The 16,540-nt window shown below is 38.0% G+C and overlaps 1 protein-coding gene across 5 annotated transcripts in view; it reads left to right on the top strand.

The window, feature by feature from the left end:
- The window catches only part of LOC109416692 (uncharacterized), a 215,140-nt gene that overhangs the window by 54,566 nt on the left and 144,034 nt on the right, over positions 1-16,540 (top strand). For 2 of the 5 annotated variants that reach the window (XM_029873031.2, XM_029873029.2), the window contains exon 1: positions 4,824-5,785. The exons of the other annotated variants lie outside the window; for them this stretch is intronic. The gene's annotated coding sequence lies outside the window, so the exon portion shown is untranslated. Of the gene's footprint in view, positions 1-4,823; positions 5,786-16,540 lie in introns of those variants that run through there. 5 annotated transcript variants of the gene reach the window in all.

Raw genomic sequence — 16,540 nt, 5'->3', positions numbered from 1 at the left:
CAATTAAATGATGAAAAAAATGTAATACTTCGTCGTTTTGACTTAAAGCAGCAATCGAAATATTAAATTTCCAATTTATTTTCGGTTTGTTTACAAGCTTTCAAGTCCTAAATGCAAAGTGTGAAAAATCGATTAAAAATACACGATTATTCGCAAAATGCGCAATAATTGCATAAATACAAATCAATTATAATTTATTCACAAAAGTGCAAAATAATACACTAATGCAAAAAAATACACGTTATTATACCAAAAATACTCAAATTCGATTTTCAATACACAGGGCTGCATCGAAAATACATGAGTGAATCGCCCCTCGCTTGGGGGAAGGGGGTCCGCAAATTTTCATATTTTTGAATTTTTCTCTTTGGTCCCCCCTTGGTGGAAGAGGGTCCGCTAATTTTCAATTTTTTGAATTTTTCTCTTTGGTCCCCCCTTGGGAGAAGAGGGTCTGCAAATTTTCAAATTTTTCCCTTTAGTCCCCCCTTGGTGGAAGAGGGTCCGCAAATTTTCAATTTTTTGAATTTTTCCCATTAGCCTCCCCTTGGGGGAAGGGGGTTCGCAAATTTTCAAATTTTTGAAGTTTTCCCTGGTCCTTCCTCGGAGAAAGAAAGTTTGCAAATTTTTCAAATTTTTGATTTTTTCCTTTGGTTTTCTCTTGGGGGAAGTTGGTCCGCAAATTTTTTTTAATTGTTTTCTTTGGGGGAAATGGGTCCCTGTGGCCCCCTTGGAAAAAATGGATCCAAAAATTTACATTTTTTTTTAAATTTTTCCCTTTGGTCCCCTCTTGGGGAAAATGGATCCGAAAATTGTGAACTTTTTGAATTTTTCCCCTTGGAGGAAGTGGGTCCGCAATTTTTTCCCCCTTTGGGGAAAATGGGTCCGCAAATTTTAATTTTTTGAATTTTTGCCTTTGGCCCCCTTGGAGGAAGTGGGTCTGCAATTTATCATTTTTTTGAATTTCTCCCTTTGGTTCCCCCTTGGGGGAAGTGGGTCCACAAATTTTCATTTTTTCCCTTTGGTCCCTCATTGGGGGAAGAAGGTCCGCAAATTTCCGATTTTTTGAATTTTTTCCTTTGGTCCCCCCTTGGGGGAAGAAGGTCCGCAAATTTTCAATTTTTCTTCGAATTTTTCCCTTTGGTCCCCCCTTGGGGGAAGTGGGTCCGCAAATTTCCAAATTTTTGAATTTTTCACTTTGGTCCCCCCTTGGGAGAAGAGGGTTCGCAAATTTTCAATTTTTTTTTTAAATTTCCCTTTGGTCCCCCATTGGGGGAAGAAGGTCCGCAAATTTCCGATTTTTTGAATTTTTCCCTTTGGTCCCCCCTTGTAGGGAAGGGTGCCCACAAATTTTTAAATTTTTGAAGTTTTCCCTTTGGACCCCCTTTGGGGGCTGTCCATTAATTACGTAAGAAAAAAATTACGATTTTTCGACAGCCCCACCCCCCTTGTAATATTTTTTGTATGAGAACCCTAAACATTTTTGTTTGTTTTCGATTTCTCAAACAGCTACCGGAGAAGCGGAAGGAAGGGGTAATCTGTCACATTCACAAGAAAGGCGGCTATTTGGAGTGAGAACTTCAGTGCGATCACCATTTTGAATTTCACTTACAAACTGCTATTCCAGATCACTTTCCGTCATCTGTCACCTGAAACGAATAAATTTATAGGATGTTATCATCGATGTCAGATTGACAGCGGCCCACATCTTCACCGAACGGCAAATCTTACAGAAATGCCGTGAATAACGCATCACCTGGTCATTGACTTCAACGCGGTATACGACAGTATCGGTCGCACAGAGCTATTGCACATGATGGACGAGAACGGCTTTTCCGTGAAGCTGATCAGGTTGTTAGAGTTTCGGGTAAACTTTCCAGTTCATTCGGATATTGCCTGGGTCTGCTATAAGGTGACAGACTTTTGTACATGAAATTACCAAGGTTTACTTAATTATAATCATAATTGTAATAATCATAATTTGATAAATAACACTACACGAATAAAATGGTATCATACAGCAATTATACAGAATATTGACAGAATGTCATTTTCCTATCATTCGTATTATCATAATCCTGATTATAAATCGATGATACAATGAATCATATCCATGATAGCAGTTATCATTCAAAGGGATTTTATGATAGACCGAATGGTTTGTTAAGTATCGTTACCATTCAAAAATTCCGATTTTCTCGAACAAAATTTTAACAATATTATTCATTTTATAATCACTTTATCATATTTTTTACGATACAGTGAATAATAAAAACAACATTGAAATATTTCATCAAATCGATTTATCGACCAGAAAAATACACACCCCTGCGAGCACTTACCGGGCACTGTCAAGTTGTTGAATCATTATAGGAATAATTGTTTACATTCGTGGTGTTTTTAGTTATTGCTGGATCGGGAATCGAACCGTGTTATTGATGCTTGCTCGTCGCGTGGTGCCTCACTGTCTCCGTACTAGACCAAATTGAATTGGTGGTCGCGAGTGCGTTAAAGTGGAATAGGTTCTAAAAGATTAAATCCTGCTGAGTTTGCAGACTTGCACGTGGGTGTGGGTGGCCGGACAAGAGGGAAGAATCAGCTTAGATTACGTTTTACCAGCATTGACCGCATCGGAAGGTAAGTGACCTACAGCTTAGCTGGATGCAACTGCTCGCCGGAACCAGTAATCGCCGCAGTTATCAGTCGTCACAACTTGAGCCTGAAACAGCCAGCGCTACAGTTATTTTGTGTGCCGAGTTTCGTTCGTGGTACCACAGAGCAACGTATACTTTCGATATTTTATTCTATTTAAGACCTCGGCTATTTAAACTACTCTGCAAGTGGTCAAAGTGTTCAATGAGCACTTCCACAGTTTTTAACTGAGAGCTTCCTCTGCCAATGACCATTTTGCATGTGTATATCGTGTGGCAGGCATGAAGATACTCTATGCCCAAGGAAGTCAAGGAAATTTCCTTTACGAAAAGATCCTGGACCGACCGGGAATCGAACCCGTCACCCTCAGCATGGTCATGCTGAATACCCGTGCGTTTACCGCCTCGGCTATATGGGCCTCTGCAAGTGGTATTGATTCCTGAAATGATTAGAACCTGCAACTTCCAAGGGGTTTCGTAACTCCGCTCGCGCTCAGGAAAGCAATAATACATGCACGCAATCGTAGTGGAAGAAAAGTGAGAAACACAAAAATGCCAATCATCGGCATTGAAAATAAGATAACAATGAATAATATCATGATGGTGTCCTAATTTAAACATTTAATACCGAATATAGTCAACAAACAGTCTAAAACAGTTTTTTTGTCGCTGCAATTTTGTTTCATCCGATTATTAAAAATTATTTAAACATTATTCAACGTATCATTATGATATGTTCAATGATACTTAAATAATTCTGAATGATTGTATTTTTTAAATCCCAATCATTTTATCATAAAACGATTACTGCTTGTATTGTTATCATTTCACCAATGGATATCGTATAATAAGAACGATGGCATGAATAGTATATATCTATGCGGGTAGTTAACAGCATTATTGAACTCTGTAGGCTGATGATCATTTTTGGTGCAGAATCATGCCCTGAGTTTGTAAACGTAAAGAAAAAAAAATACAGTGGTACATTTTTTTTTCAATTTTTCATACAAGACTGGCGATTTTAAATCAATGTTTGTTCTTTTTTAAGCAAAGTTGCACCGTTCATACATCTCATTCCCCCTAACCAATACTCCGATTGAGCTGAAATTGTTACTGGGTAACTCTCGCTGAGACCGGCCCACTATTTACACCTTGTCTTCAAAAATGTTTAAGGTGCCGATTTTCTGAAAGTCCTTGCTAAAAAAGTAAGGAGAATACATTTGGTTACTTAAATTGATGGACCCCTTGTTAGTTAGAGCTACAACATTTTTTGCAGACCCCTCGATTTTGGTCAAATGGTTGCTCATTTAAACCGTTATAACTCGAAAGTTTCTTCAAAAACCACCTCAAAACGAATTGTTGTTGAAAAGAGGAAAGATAGGCTACTATTTACAATAATAAAAAGTTAGGTCGGCCATATTGATTTTGGCCGCCATCTTGGATTTTTATGCCAAAACATTTTTTTCACCATGATGGCAACCACCGATTTTCAAAATTTTTGTATCAATTGAAAGCTGAGACAAAATATTAGAGATGTCTTATTTTCCTATCAAAAGTTATCTACAGTATTGTAAACCATGCCATGCCCTACTGTAACTTGTCAACACTTTATATTTTAATTGTACGTTGAGAATGAAATTTTAAAATGTTTTTTTTTTCTTATTGGAAAAAATTCAAATTTTTATTTTATTTTTGAAATTTTGCTTAATATCTCGACTTTTATGCAGCAAAAATTGTGGTCGTTGATATAAGTTCACGACTTTCATTTTATTTTGATAACTAGTGTAATTATTAAAACTTATAAAAATCCTCTTTAATCTCGCTCAGAGTTTCTCCATGGGCTTCGATTGCATTGGATCACGTTGTAAGCTACAAAAATGAGAAACAAAATTGTATATGTACAGCGTTTGAATCCTTCTTTTTCGAACAGGATAAAATTGGGAGCGCCCTACTAATTAGATGGAACATTCTCTCAATTTAAGGTTTCAAAATTAAATTTTAATGTTTGCCAACATTTCCAAAACAATAAAAATTGAATTTAGAATCTCGGCTTCCATAACCCACCCTAATACACACCTCCACAATATGAAGCAAAATTCAAAATGTTGTGCCTCCAGGCTTCTACGCAAATTCTTCGTTTGTTTTTGCTGGCAATGCTCACTCGACATAGCATTGTTCCGCTTTCAGCAACGTTCCACTCTCTTGCGCATAACTCTCGCGGTATGCTCTCGCAATCAAGCCAATTCGCCACCCAATAGACTTGCACTTCATCCACCCAACGCCAGTTCGGTTCGAGTGAGTCGCGAGGGGGCTTTCGGTCAGCCTACATGTGCCGTTGTTGCGTTGTCTGAAGGTTGGTGTTCTGGTCGCGGTTTATTTTCTCTGTTCGCTTTTATTCGCTGCTGTGCTGGCGCTTGCTGTCTGTCTATTGTTTCTATACAACATAAACGAGTTCGCAGTGTTCGCAGGCTATCAGCGGAAAAGGAAGATGAACCAGTTGTGCTTGGTGAAACCCGCGACGATTGTGTTCTTTATTCTTGCTGTTGCAAACGGATATTCCTCGCCGCGAAGTTGTGGAACCTGCCCCCAATAGTAGGATACGAAAATAGCACAACTTCCGTTCCACTGGCGATTTTATGTGTGTGTTTGTGTATGTTTTTGATTCCGACGATAGAAGAGAAGTGTCACTGGATTGTGGGTCCATCGAGTGTGTGGACAGCCTACGGAAAACGACATCTCAGAAGTTGATCGACTCGGTGCAGGAAGTGCAAAATCAGCGTGGCCCGTGAGTTAACCGCTGCTGTAGTGCACTGGCCGCAGCCGAAAGGAAGTGGAATCTATTTGTCAGAACGAGGAAAAAACGAAAAGTGTGGGCAGAAGAAATCTTGATAAATTAAACCTAAACTAGCAGACGGGCCAAGGGGCGTCCGTTGTGGAATGAAGTGAAAAAAAGTGCAATTTATTTTGTGCTCATATCAGTTATGTTACGTTGCTGACAGCTACCAAAAGGAAACAAGCTTTCGGTGGATTTTCCAGCGGAAAAAAATAATCATTGTTGAACGACGATTCGAAGGGCTAGGGATCGGCAGCAACCTAGACTTTCTTCAGCTTTCGACTCAGGACAACGTGTTCCCATGGTAAGATTCTCGTTACGGGCGATATAATAGATGATGAAGGAAATCATTCTTCATTACAAGATACAAATGATTTTTGCCGGGTTCTTTTCCATCATCACTCTCTTACTGACAACATCTGCTAATACCGTCGCTCTGAGCACTGGCAATGTAGAACATTTGTTGGGATAAATTGTGCCGGAAATCAGAAAACTTTTTCTATTTGTACAATTTATGACATTTATGTGTACTGTTACTCAAATTGTTACTGTAACATTTCCTTTGAAATCAAAGTGAAAAGTAAATAAGAAAGTATATTAAAAAAAAAACTATGATAAGAAACACCAAAAATAACATATACTGATGCTCAACAGCATTACACATAAGAAATTCCTGTCTTCACTTTAAAACTAATGCAAGTAGGAAAAGGGTCTCCAGTTAGCTTAGTGGTTAAGGCTATGGATCGCCAATCCGGACACCGCAGGTTCGATTCCCGTTCCAGTCGGGAAAATTTTCTCGACTCCCTGGGCAATGCCCAGTGGGCGTAGTGTATCACTGTACTTGCCTCACAATATACAAATTCATGCAATGGCAGGCAAAGAAAGCCCTTCAATTAATAACTATGGAAGTGCGTAAAGAGCACTAAGTTGAAGCGAGGCAGGCCAATTCTCAGTGGGGACGTAGAAAAGACATACCTTAGAGGAAATGATGATTGGTATAGTTACCAGAGCAACATTTTCAAGCACAATAAGTTTTGTGGAGCTTCTGAAAATCGTAGTAAAACCAACACTATGTTTAATTGGTTTTATGATGGTTCTTATGTCACTTGAAAGTCTTTTGATCTAAAACTGTTGCTATAGGTTAAGGCATAAGTTATGCAAAAAATCTACGAAAAAAGAAAATTAAAACTTTGATAAAATGGAAATGAGAAATTCTCAGTGGTTGTAAATTGAATGTCGCTACAAAATACACAACTTTACCTAACTTAACATAGCATACACTCGACTAGAGAATATTCAAAATATTCAAATAAAATTTTCTCAAATTAATACTGAAACTTCTACGGAAATTGTTTTTTTTTTTCAAACCGTTCATCAAGAATTTAGCTTGAAATATTGTTCTGCACTTTCAGTTATCCAAGAAAATCTTATTAATGAACAACAATGTTCCCGTATATTATAACTGGTGAACTCACTATAAACTACGAATTATACAAGAAATGTTACCATAGATTTTTCTAGGAACTGCTAGAAATACCTCGCACGGTGCTTCATTTACCGTTATCAACAAAAATATACCATCAAAACCTGAAACGCCATTCTCTTTCTTCATCATTCCTACACCTCTGGACAAATTAAAAAAAAATCGTTAGACGAAATTTTGAGTTACGCCCTTTTAAAGGGCCTAACCCCTAAAAAATGAGGGTTTCTATATAAAAACATCATATTTCATAAAAGAAGCATGCTTCTGCCAACAAAATTTAAAACGCCATTCTTTTTCTTTATCATTCCTACACCTCTGGATAAATTTTTAAAATAATCGTTAGACGACATTTTGAGTTACGCCCTTTTAAAGGGCCTTTAAAAGGGCATAACTCAAAATTTCGTCTAACGATTATTTTTAAAATTTATTCAGAGGTGTAGGAATGATAAAGAAAGAGAATGGCGTTTCAAATTTTGTTGGCAGAAGCATGCTTCTGTTATGAAATATGATGTTTTTCTATAGAAACCCTCATTTTTTAGGGGTTAGGCCTTTTAAAAGGGCGTAACTCAAAAATTCGTCTAACTATTATTTTCAAAATTTGTCCAGAGGTGTAGAAATGATAAAGAAAGAGAATGGCATTTCAAATTTTGATGGCAGAAACATGCTTCTCTTATGAAATATGATGTTTTTCTATAGAAACCCTGATTTTTTAGGGGTTAGGCCCTTTAAAAGGACGTAACTCAAAATTTCGTCTAACGATTTTTTAAAAAAATTGTCCAGAGGTGTAGGAATGATGAAGAAGGAGAATGGCGTTTCAGGTTTTGATGGTATATTTTTTTTTTTTTTGATAATAACGGTAAATGAAGCACCGAGACCTCATGTACTCCACCACCGATTCCAATATAAGAATAAGTTAGTAAGCAGTAAAAGATATCCTTATATTAGGATAAAAAAAACCCCGCTTGTTTTTTGTTTGTTTCGTTGTTTGAGAATGAGGATTTCTTCCAGAGAAAGTTATTCTACGAATAAACGTGAACCTCTTTTTTGAGAAGCATTTCGAGTAACTATCAGCTTAGCTTAGTTATGCTTAGCGTGGACTGACTGCACATTTTATTGATTGCAGTTCCATGGATTGCCTCAAAACCAATGAAAGTTTCACAACTAATCTACAGAATGGTCAACTGTTTGTGGCCATAATCATTCTCATTGTGCAAGTTTCAAAGCATTTCGGGCGACTATCAGCAAGAGAACTGAAATGTATTCTTCGATTCCGCCTCTTCGGTATTTATTATACTGTCACTGGCGCGACAGTAGATTTCCTAATTGTCTGAGAGATCAAACGCTCAGTGGAAACAATTACCGTTCCGTTTACTGATAACATATCAGGCACCAACGCCGAATGCTTTTTTTTTTCGCGAGGGTGGGATTAAGTCCAGCGTGCATGTTTCGATGAGTAAAAAGTAGCATTTAAGATTAAGAATCCCAAAGTAGCTCGTTTCACTGGAATGCATTTGTAAATTATATATAGCTTTGCTTGCAATTGCCATGTATGTTTATATGTTTGTTGTATTTGTTTACGCTATCATTGCCATGGTAAAACTTGACTAGGGTAAACCGCCAATTGTTGAACCAGTACCTGATTTTTTGTTGTCATTTTTTTTGTGCATATTTTATAGATGCGCTGTAAAAATGATGCAATTCGAATGTTGCCAGATATTCGGGCTCGTTTAGAAGATAAGTATCAATGTCAACTTTTTTGCTTGATCAGCCTGAATAGCTATGTGTAGTGTCGGTATCAGTAACTGACAACTGTTGTCTCAATTTCCTAAGAATAACATTGTGGACCACCTGTTCCGGGGAAAAAGTTTAACAGACATGGTACCCTAATCCAAGATGTCAGACGATCCATGCTGATGAATTAATGCTTGAGGGGGTATAAAAGATGCTCGATCTTTGACGGAGCCCGTAACGTAGGTGGATCACGTTTTCGTGTTGCGTTACGGTAAATGATCTACCAAATCGAACCCTAGTGACATCTGGTTTGTCAAGTTGGGATAATGTGTTTTGGTAATAAAGATTCATGGTACAAAGTCCTTGCTACAGTTTCTAAAATTGCATTTATTCTGCCTTGCTGCGGACTACCCGAGACTACACTTGATGTTGGGAAAACAAACATGCTTCGCATATCTAATTGCGTATTAATTAGGACTGTTCAGTTCTGGTAATTCAAGGACTCACATGAATTCTTATTGCATAACACATTCTCTAATTTCACATAGCTTTGCAAATAGCATAAAGTCCCGAGTTTTTCTTTGTTGTCCTGGGACTAAACTAGAAGCAGGACATAGATGGGGCTATAGTTCTGATGCATGGATAAATATCAGTACCACCGTTTTGATTTTCTCTGAAATCAAAGCGATTGTGTTTGATTATGAACGCACTTTTACTGTGATTTAAATAGCTATGAAAACGAAACCTTTTTATTGCATTCTATTTGTTGAATCCCTGAGTTAACAAAACAAATCTGTACAGAAATCGATACTTCATTGCCTCTCAATGACAATGGAGTAGTACATCATGCACTAAATACAAAGGATACGGATATTGCCACAAAAGATCTACAGTACTGGACAGAACAAAGTGCGCATTATTTGCTGTTTTTCATACAAAATGCTCATGTTTGGGAAGTAAAATCACAGCTTTTAATGCACCGAATAATTTCAAATTTTGTCTGAACATTTTTGTTCGCATATTTGGAATATGATCTGTGAAAAAAAGAAAATATTTCTGAGCAAAACTTTTGAAATATCGCAAAATTCGTATGTCCATGAAAACAGCTAAATTTCTATTTTTAAATTGTAAATATTGAAAACGATAAACGGTTTCTTCAGTAAAGTTGTGTGTTTCGTTAGGCTCATCAACTTTTCAGAAGAACATATTTGTCTAAATATTGAAATTTCAAAATTACTCCAAAATCATTTTTTTTCGATTTTTCTCTAAATAAAAGATTTGCGATAACTTACAAAATCTTGCATGGAACAGTTTAAGTTCTTGACAAGTAAAATTTCAAGTTATTAAGAGTGTCCAGCTAAAATTTGAAATCAACCTGTTCACTAGAAGCTGAGATACAGAACTCCTAGTTTTGGCGTTTTATATGTACTGTAAATACTGATCGCAGTGGCTACAGTGGTAACTTCTACAAGTGTTGTGTAAATTGTTTTGATCGTATGCGCTTTCGGGCGACGTTCGATAATATGATGGTATCAAGAATCCTGGTTCGGGTGATTTCGGTGGAGGATTTGGGGATCATTATCAACACAACTGAAAACTACGGCTTTCAGAACACATCGCTTCAGTGGCTGCCAAAGCATTCTCTATGCTGGGTCTTTTTAAAACATAAATTTAAGATGAAGAGCCAGTTATTTCGTTTGTTTCACTTTTTCTTCCACACAGATAAAAATAATGAGATTTACACGGCATGTAAACTTCATTTTAGTCATGTACACTTAGTGTTGTGACGGTTTATATGATATACCATGTAAATTTGTGTTATTTGTCATGTTAACACTGGAAGTCATGCTGAACTACATGACATATAATGGAAGTTTGCTTGATATTTCATGACTTTTACATGATATGTCATGTAAACTTCTGTTATATCCCACGCTCCAATTGTGTGCATCACACGTCACAGAATTTATCACCCTTCCTTCGATCTGTGTAACGTTTCGATTGGGACATTCAATAACTGAATCCCTGAGAAATCATTAAATGAATTCCTGAACTAATCTCGGGATAGAAACCTAGGAAAAATCAATGAAGAAATTCCGGGAAGAATCCCTAATAGAATGTAGGAAATAACTATGAAGGAATCCCGGGAGGAAATCCTTGACAAGATCACAGAATCCTTAACAAATCATGAAATAATTACAGAAATTATCCCTAAAGAAAACACGGGAACGACCAATGGAGGAATCCTGGAAAGAATCCCGAAAGGAATGTTGAAGGAAATAGTTGAAGTAATCAAGAAAAAAATGCCGAAACAAATCCCGAAAATGCCAGTCAAAGTCAATGTAGAAATCCCTAAGGAATCCTTTATGGAAACCTGTGATATATCTCTAAGAAATTTTTAAAGAATCCCATGAGAAATCAATTAAGAAATATCGGAAAGAATCCCAGGAGAAATGCTCGAAAGAATTCCTGGAGAGATCTCTGAAAGAATTCTTGAAGCACCCCTAAAAGGGATCCTACGAAGAATCCTGATTAGAATACCGGGAGAAACTCCTGGAGGAACTCTGGCACGAATTCCAACAGGATTCTTCGGAGGAATTACAAGATGAAACCATGGAGAATTATCGAGAGGAATGCCGAAAAGTTTCATAGATAGATCCCTGTCATCCTACATCTGTGTCAAGTGTTTCGTTTTTACTGGACATCTTTTCGACACATAGCTTTTATACACTTGAACGGTTTTGTTGATGATTCCATCTTTATATCGCTTCAGGGAGCTGACAGCTCACCAAAACAGTCCAAATCTTCACTTTTATTCATGTACAAATTCGGAATCGTCGTCCTGTAATGCAAGAAACCATGACCAGTTCTTAAACATCTCGTCAAATCATGGATTCAAAGCACATTTATTCACAAACGTATATCAGCGGTTTTTCTAGAGGTCTCCAGCTAACCTAGTGATTAAGGTTATGGATCGCCAATCCGGAGGCGGCGGGTTCGATTTTCGTTCCGATCGGGAAAGTTTTTTCAACTCCCTGAGCATAGTGTATCATTGTACTTGCCTCACAATATACAAATTCTTGCAATGGCAGGCAAAGAAAGCCCTTCAATTAATAACTGTGGCTGTGCCCAAAGAACACTAAGTTGAAGCGAGGCAGGCCAAGTCGCAGTGGGGACGTAGAGCCATAAAGAAAAAAAAAGAAGAAAAAGACACCAGTGGTTTTGGAGATTCGCAATATATTTGGACATTTTTCGCAACTGTCGTGCCTGACTACGTTCAAATGTCAACGTGTTTGTGCAAGGTTTCAGTCCTTCTCTTGTCTGTAATCTGAAATTGCTTTTGACACGCCGCTGCCGCATAAGCCGAGTTCTGGTAAAAATGAGCATTATTGATTGAGAGCTTCACCATAAAATATACTTAGAATCCTCTAAGTGGACAACGCTTTAAAATTTGTTCATGAAAACTTTAAACATTTCTTTTAAGTGTGTTCCGAAACGCACTGCATTCAGACAATTTTGGACTTTTATTTCTTGAAATTTCTTTACTGCGTCTAATATTTCACTTTGAACTAACTGAAACTATGCTCCAAGATTACCATCACATTTTTGATTGAATTCAGGCTATAGTTCTCCTGAGAAAACAAAAATAACCTAGAACTCCTCAAATATTTTCCACCTTTTCTCATAGAGTTTTATTTAGGCAGCTTTGTTTGTTTTCCATCTTGATCGCAGCAGAACTGGCTGACTGAAAATCTATAATATTTTCTAGAACAAGCTATTCGTGAAATGCTTGCAACGGTTATATACCTTACGATAATTCCTACATCATATGATAAACTTAACTGAATCCTCCTGAAACAAAAAGTTCATTATCAGTAACCACTAAACACACAAACAGATACACAGAAAAAAAAATCTACATCAAATCTGGATCCTGGAATGTTTCTACGAGAGCCTGGCTACATTTGTTCGGAAAATAGCAAGATCAAAATTTAATGTGGTAGATTATGCGCCGTGACGCACCATTCCAAGATGATCTTCCCACTTAACGGCTACTCACAGAATGTTTTCAGTGTTTTTGTATAAAACCAATCAATTTCTCAAAGAATTCATCCAGATAGGGATCACAGTTTCTTGCTCATTTTTGAAGTTTGTTCATTAATTCAACAAGAATTCACCTCCCAATGGTAAATTAGAGAGTTTTCGACAAATTCCACTGGATTATTCGGAATTCCTTCTAACTGCCATCCATAACTTAAATATTAGCTTAGAAGCACAGACAAACAGACGTTACGCTCTGATAATTCCCATTGTACATTGATTTAACGGTGTATTTAAAAATTTGATAGTTGGTCAACCAGCCATCCGTGGCGTTTGCATCGTTTTTGTTCGAGCTTGACGTTCGCCCTCAACCGCCACCTAGTTGATGGTTGGTCAAACTCAGTCATTTAGCATTGGGCGAACATGTTTCCGTGACTATGATTTGAAACGAAAAATGTTTGAAGTGTTACGTCTGTTTGTTTGTGTTAGAAGTGTTGTACAATTAACTACATGTACTGTGAATCTCGCCAAAACTTCATTCCGAGCATTCATCACAAATGTCTTTAAAAGATTTGTCTGCCATCCATTTTTGTTTTTTTTTTAACAATCAATATATTTCTGTTTAAAGTTTTTCCTGGAATCCTTATTAAAATTTTACCACACAGGAATTCAACGAAAAACTTAATGACAATTTCAACATTGATTGCTATATGTTCATGAAAATTATTTCTTAAACTCAGTTGCCCCAAAATTTAATTTCTATGTCGTATTCCAACACACTAAGTCTGCCGGATCACTAATGACTCTGTTTTTAAATGTATGAGACTAGAACTCAAGGTCAACACTGATGTCCCATTCTCTAACTTTTGTGGCCTTCAGATTTGAAGTGGCTCGTAAAACATTCCAGCAGTTTTACCAAACAAAGCATCGAACTACATCGTTTCTGACAGCAACACGCGATCCCTACGTCATTTCTATAGGTCACGCTGCGCTAAGAGATTGCCAAAACATCACCTTCTTGATCAATTACTGCCTCCGGGTGCACTAATCATGAGTTGATGCGAAGCCCAAGGCATCACCTTTTACGATCGTTTACGATGTTTATTTCCATACACATAGTTTTTTGCACTCCTACTTCTAACTGTATCCGTCGTTGCATGGAACGGTGGCACTATACGACGATGACTATGTATCACCCGGTCTAAACTGGATCCACCGAATTCCATCATATGCTGTGAAGGGGGCTCTAAAAGGGGTCAAGAGACGCCATCCATTCACCTGTACGGTCCTATCTGCACGCCGAGTGTGTCGATGTGCTCAGTGGTGCGTAAAAATCAATCTACGTCCGATGCGCCCCACGATATCATGACATTTTGCATGACAGCGCATAAAGTCAATAACCGTCAGCCGCCTGTACCTATACAGCCGGTTGTAGGTATATCCCCAGCCAACAACCACCAGTCAGCAGTTTATCCATTCCTGGCAGCATACGCCGCATCCAGCAGAAGCGGCCAACGCACACAAGTACAGTGTACTGCAAGTTCATGAAGGCATGTAATTAATCTTGCTTCATCGGTCCACAAGCAAGCAAGCCGTCCAATTTGCTTTGCCGCCCAAACATGTAGGTGCACTTGCCAGGTATGCGGCTCACTCGTAGGGCTGATCAGATTAAAACCACGAAATGGACTCAGACACATACATATATGGTCAGCGCACTTTTTTCTGACAACATAATTGAGACTGCGTTAGATTTTTTAAAAGCATCCTTAATTGATGATTGAAGTAATTGGGATTCGAATCGTATTTTACTTTACCAATAACTCCAGCAAAACGTTTCTCAACACAAAGAAACAAAAAAAAACTACTTTTCAAATTATATTGGAAATTGTCTTTCCATTATCATACCAATAGAAATATTGAGCATTCATCAACTTATCGATTCAAATAAAATATTGGGGAACCTCTGTTCTGCAAGTCGATCAAAAGAGTCGCCACATGGCAGCCGCCATAATAAAATGAATGCAACGCGAAGCATAAAATTGACTCGTGAGTAGTGCACAAATTGCGAAATGATAAAAAGAAATCTTACTCACTGCCATATGATTGTACAGACTTCCGTTGCCAGGGCTAGTTGGATGTGTGGCAATCGATAGAGCACGTCATATGCGTGAGAAAGGCAAAACAAGTGATACCGATTGGACCGGCTCGCATCGCCCGATAAGTAGCGGTCCGGAATTAAGGCTTCTGTCACCCACTAATCCAATTTCACGTGAGCAGGTGCTACGGGCAAATGATAAACGAACCGACGCGACGGTGAATGGCTGAAGCGGAGGAGCCAACCGAGCGTGGAGTCGTCGAAAGTTTATGGAACGAGATAAGCCACCAAAGGTAGTTACATTCCTGCAGCGGAGTGAACGAACGGGTGATTATGACTACATACATATGTTGGTATTTAGGTGCATTGTGCTGATGGTATAGAGTAACGTAAATAGAGGTGAAATCACCAACGATGGACTGTGCAGTAGCTGAAATTCACTTTGGCAGTCAGTGGCATGTGTAATAATGACTATAGACCATTTGATCGAATGCTTTTTCATCGACTGGGTCGTTTATTCGTTTGGTGCTCATGAGTTAATTCCTGAGCGTTAATTGGAACTACAGGGTGGCTCCTAGAGGAGGAACTCCCAGGAGTAATCCCGTGGAATCCAGGAACCCAAGAAACCTCCTGCTAGATTCATAGGAGAAGATCCTGGAGAAATTCCCGAACAAGAGTACTGGTACAACTCCAGCTTCTTAGGTTGGTGTTCTACGGGCACTTTCACATTTATGTTATTTATTATTTATGACCACTCCTGGTAGATTTTCCGAAAAATTGGAGGAATGTCTGTGAAAACCCCAGATGAAACTTCTAAAGGATCGATCAATTGAAAATCGCTTAATTTCCAAAACAGAAAAAGCACTGATATCAAGCACATCGATGTATATAGGAATGTACGATTCGGATACCTATCCTTATTTTTTTTTTATTGGTTAGTTTTGTCAAACGTGCTTTTTCAGTTTTAAACATGCAATCCCCAAAATCAAATGCCAAAAAGTTTTCAAAAGCAATTTCAAGAAATTGCCTGGATTAAATCCAGAATTCTTTACGAATTTCAAAGAAAGCGACATTTATCCACACACAGTTTTTGAAATTTATATGGAGCGTAGCCTTTGACCACGGTTGTCCTGTAGAATTGATTGATTGATTTATCTTTATTTGAGAGACTTTCAGCCCTTGGCTGGTTCGTCTCTTGTCCTGTAGAAATTTACCTTATACTATTTGGTAGACAAGCAAGACCAGTACTTCCTGTAATGTTCAGTGAATAATCGTCACAGGAATTTAAAATGATCGTTGAAAATATGGTGCACTTTGGAGTTCAGCACACCACAAATACGTTTGAAGCATTTAAAGACATGAACCTTTCTTATCATAATCACAATTTACAACCGTGTTTGAAAGATTCAGCTAAATTAAATTACCTTTAACTTTCTCGTATCGGTTACGGCAGTTTTATCTCGCTTTTGAAATTTATCATCCATGTCATCCGCCTAAGAAAGGGGATGGAACCGTACTGCTGTGCAAGTTTGACCTATATAAGGCGGTGGTGTTCATACATTTGCAACGTTTCACCCGCCCAACCCATCCTCGTACCTCTTGGCACCTTGCCCTTATCTGTAGGCTGTCGGTGCGCCGGCAGTAAATTATGCTTACCGAGCATAAAATTTGTGATGATAACATACCGGGGAACACACCTTACGCTTGTG

The sequence above is a fragment of the Aedes albopictus genome, chromosome 2 (assembly GCF_035046485.1).
Source record: "Aedes albopictus strain Foshan chromosome 2, AalbF5, whole genome shotgun sequence".
Lineage (NCBI taxonomy): Eukaryota > Metazoa > Arthropoda > Insecta > Diptera > Culicidae > Aedes > Aedes albopictus.
The sequence above is the reverse complement of the archived record's forward strand: the minus strand, read 5'-3'. Positions and strand labels throughout refer to the sequence as shown.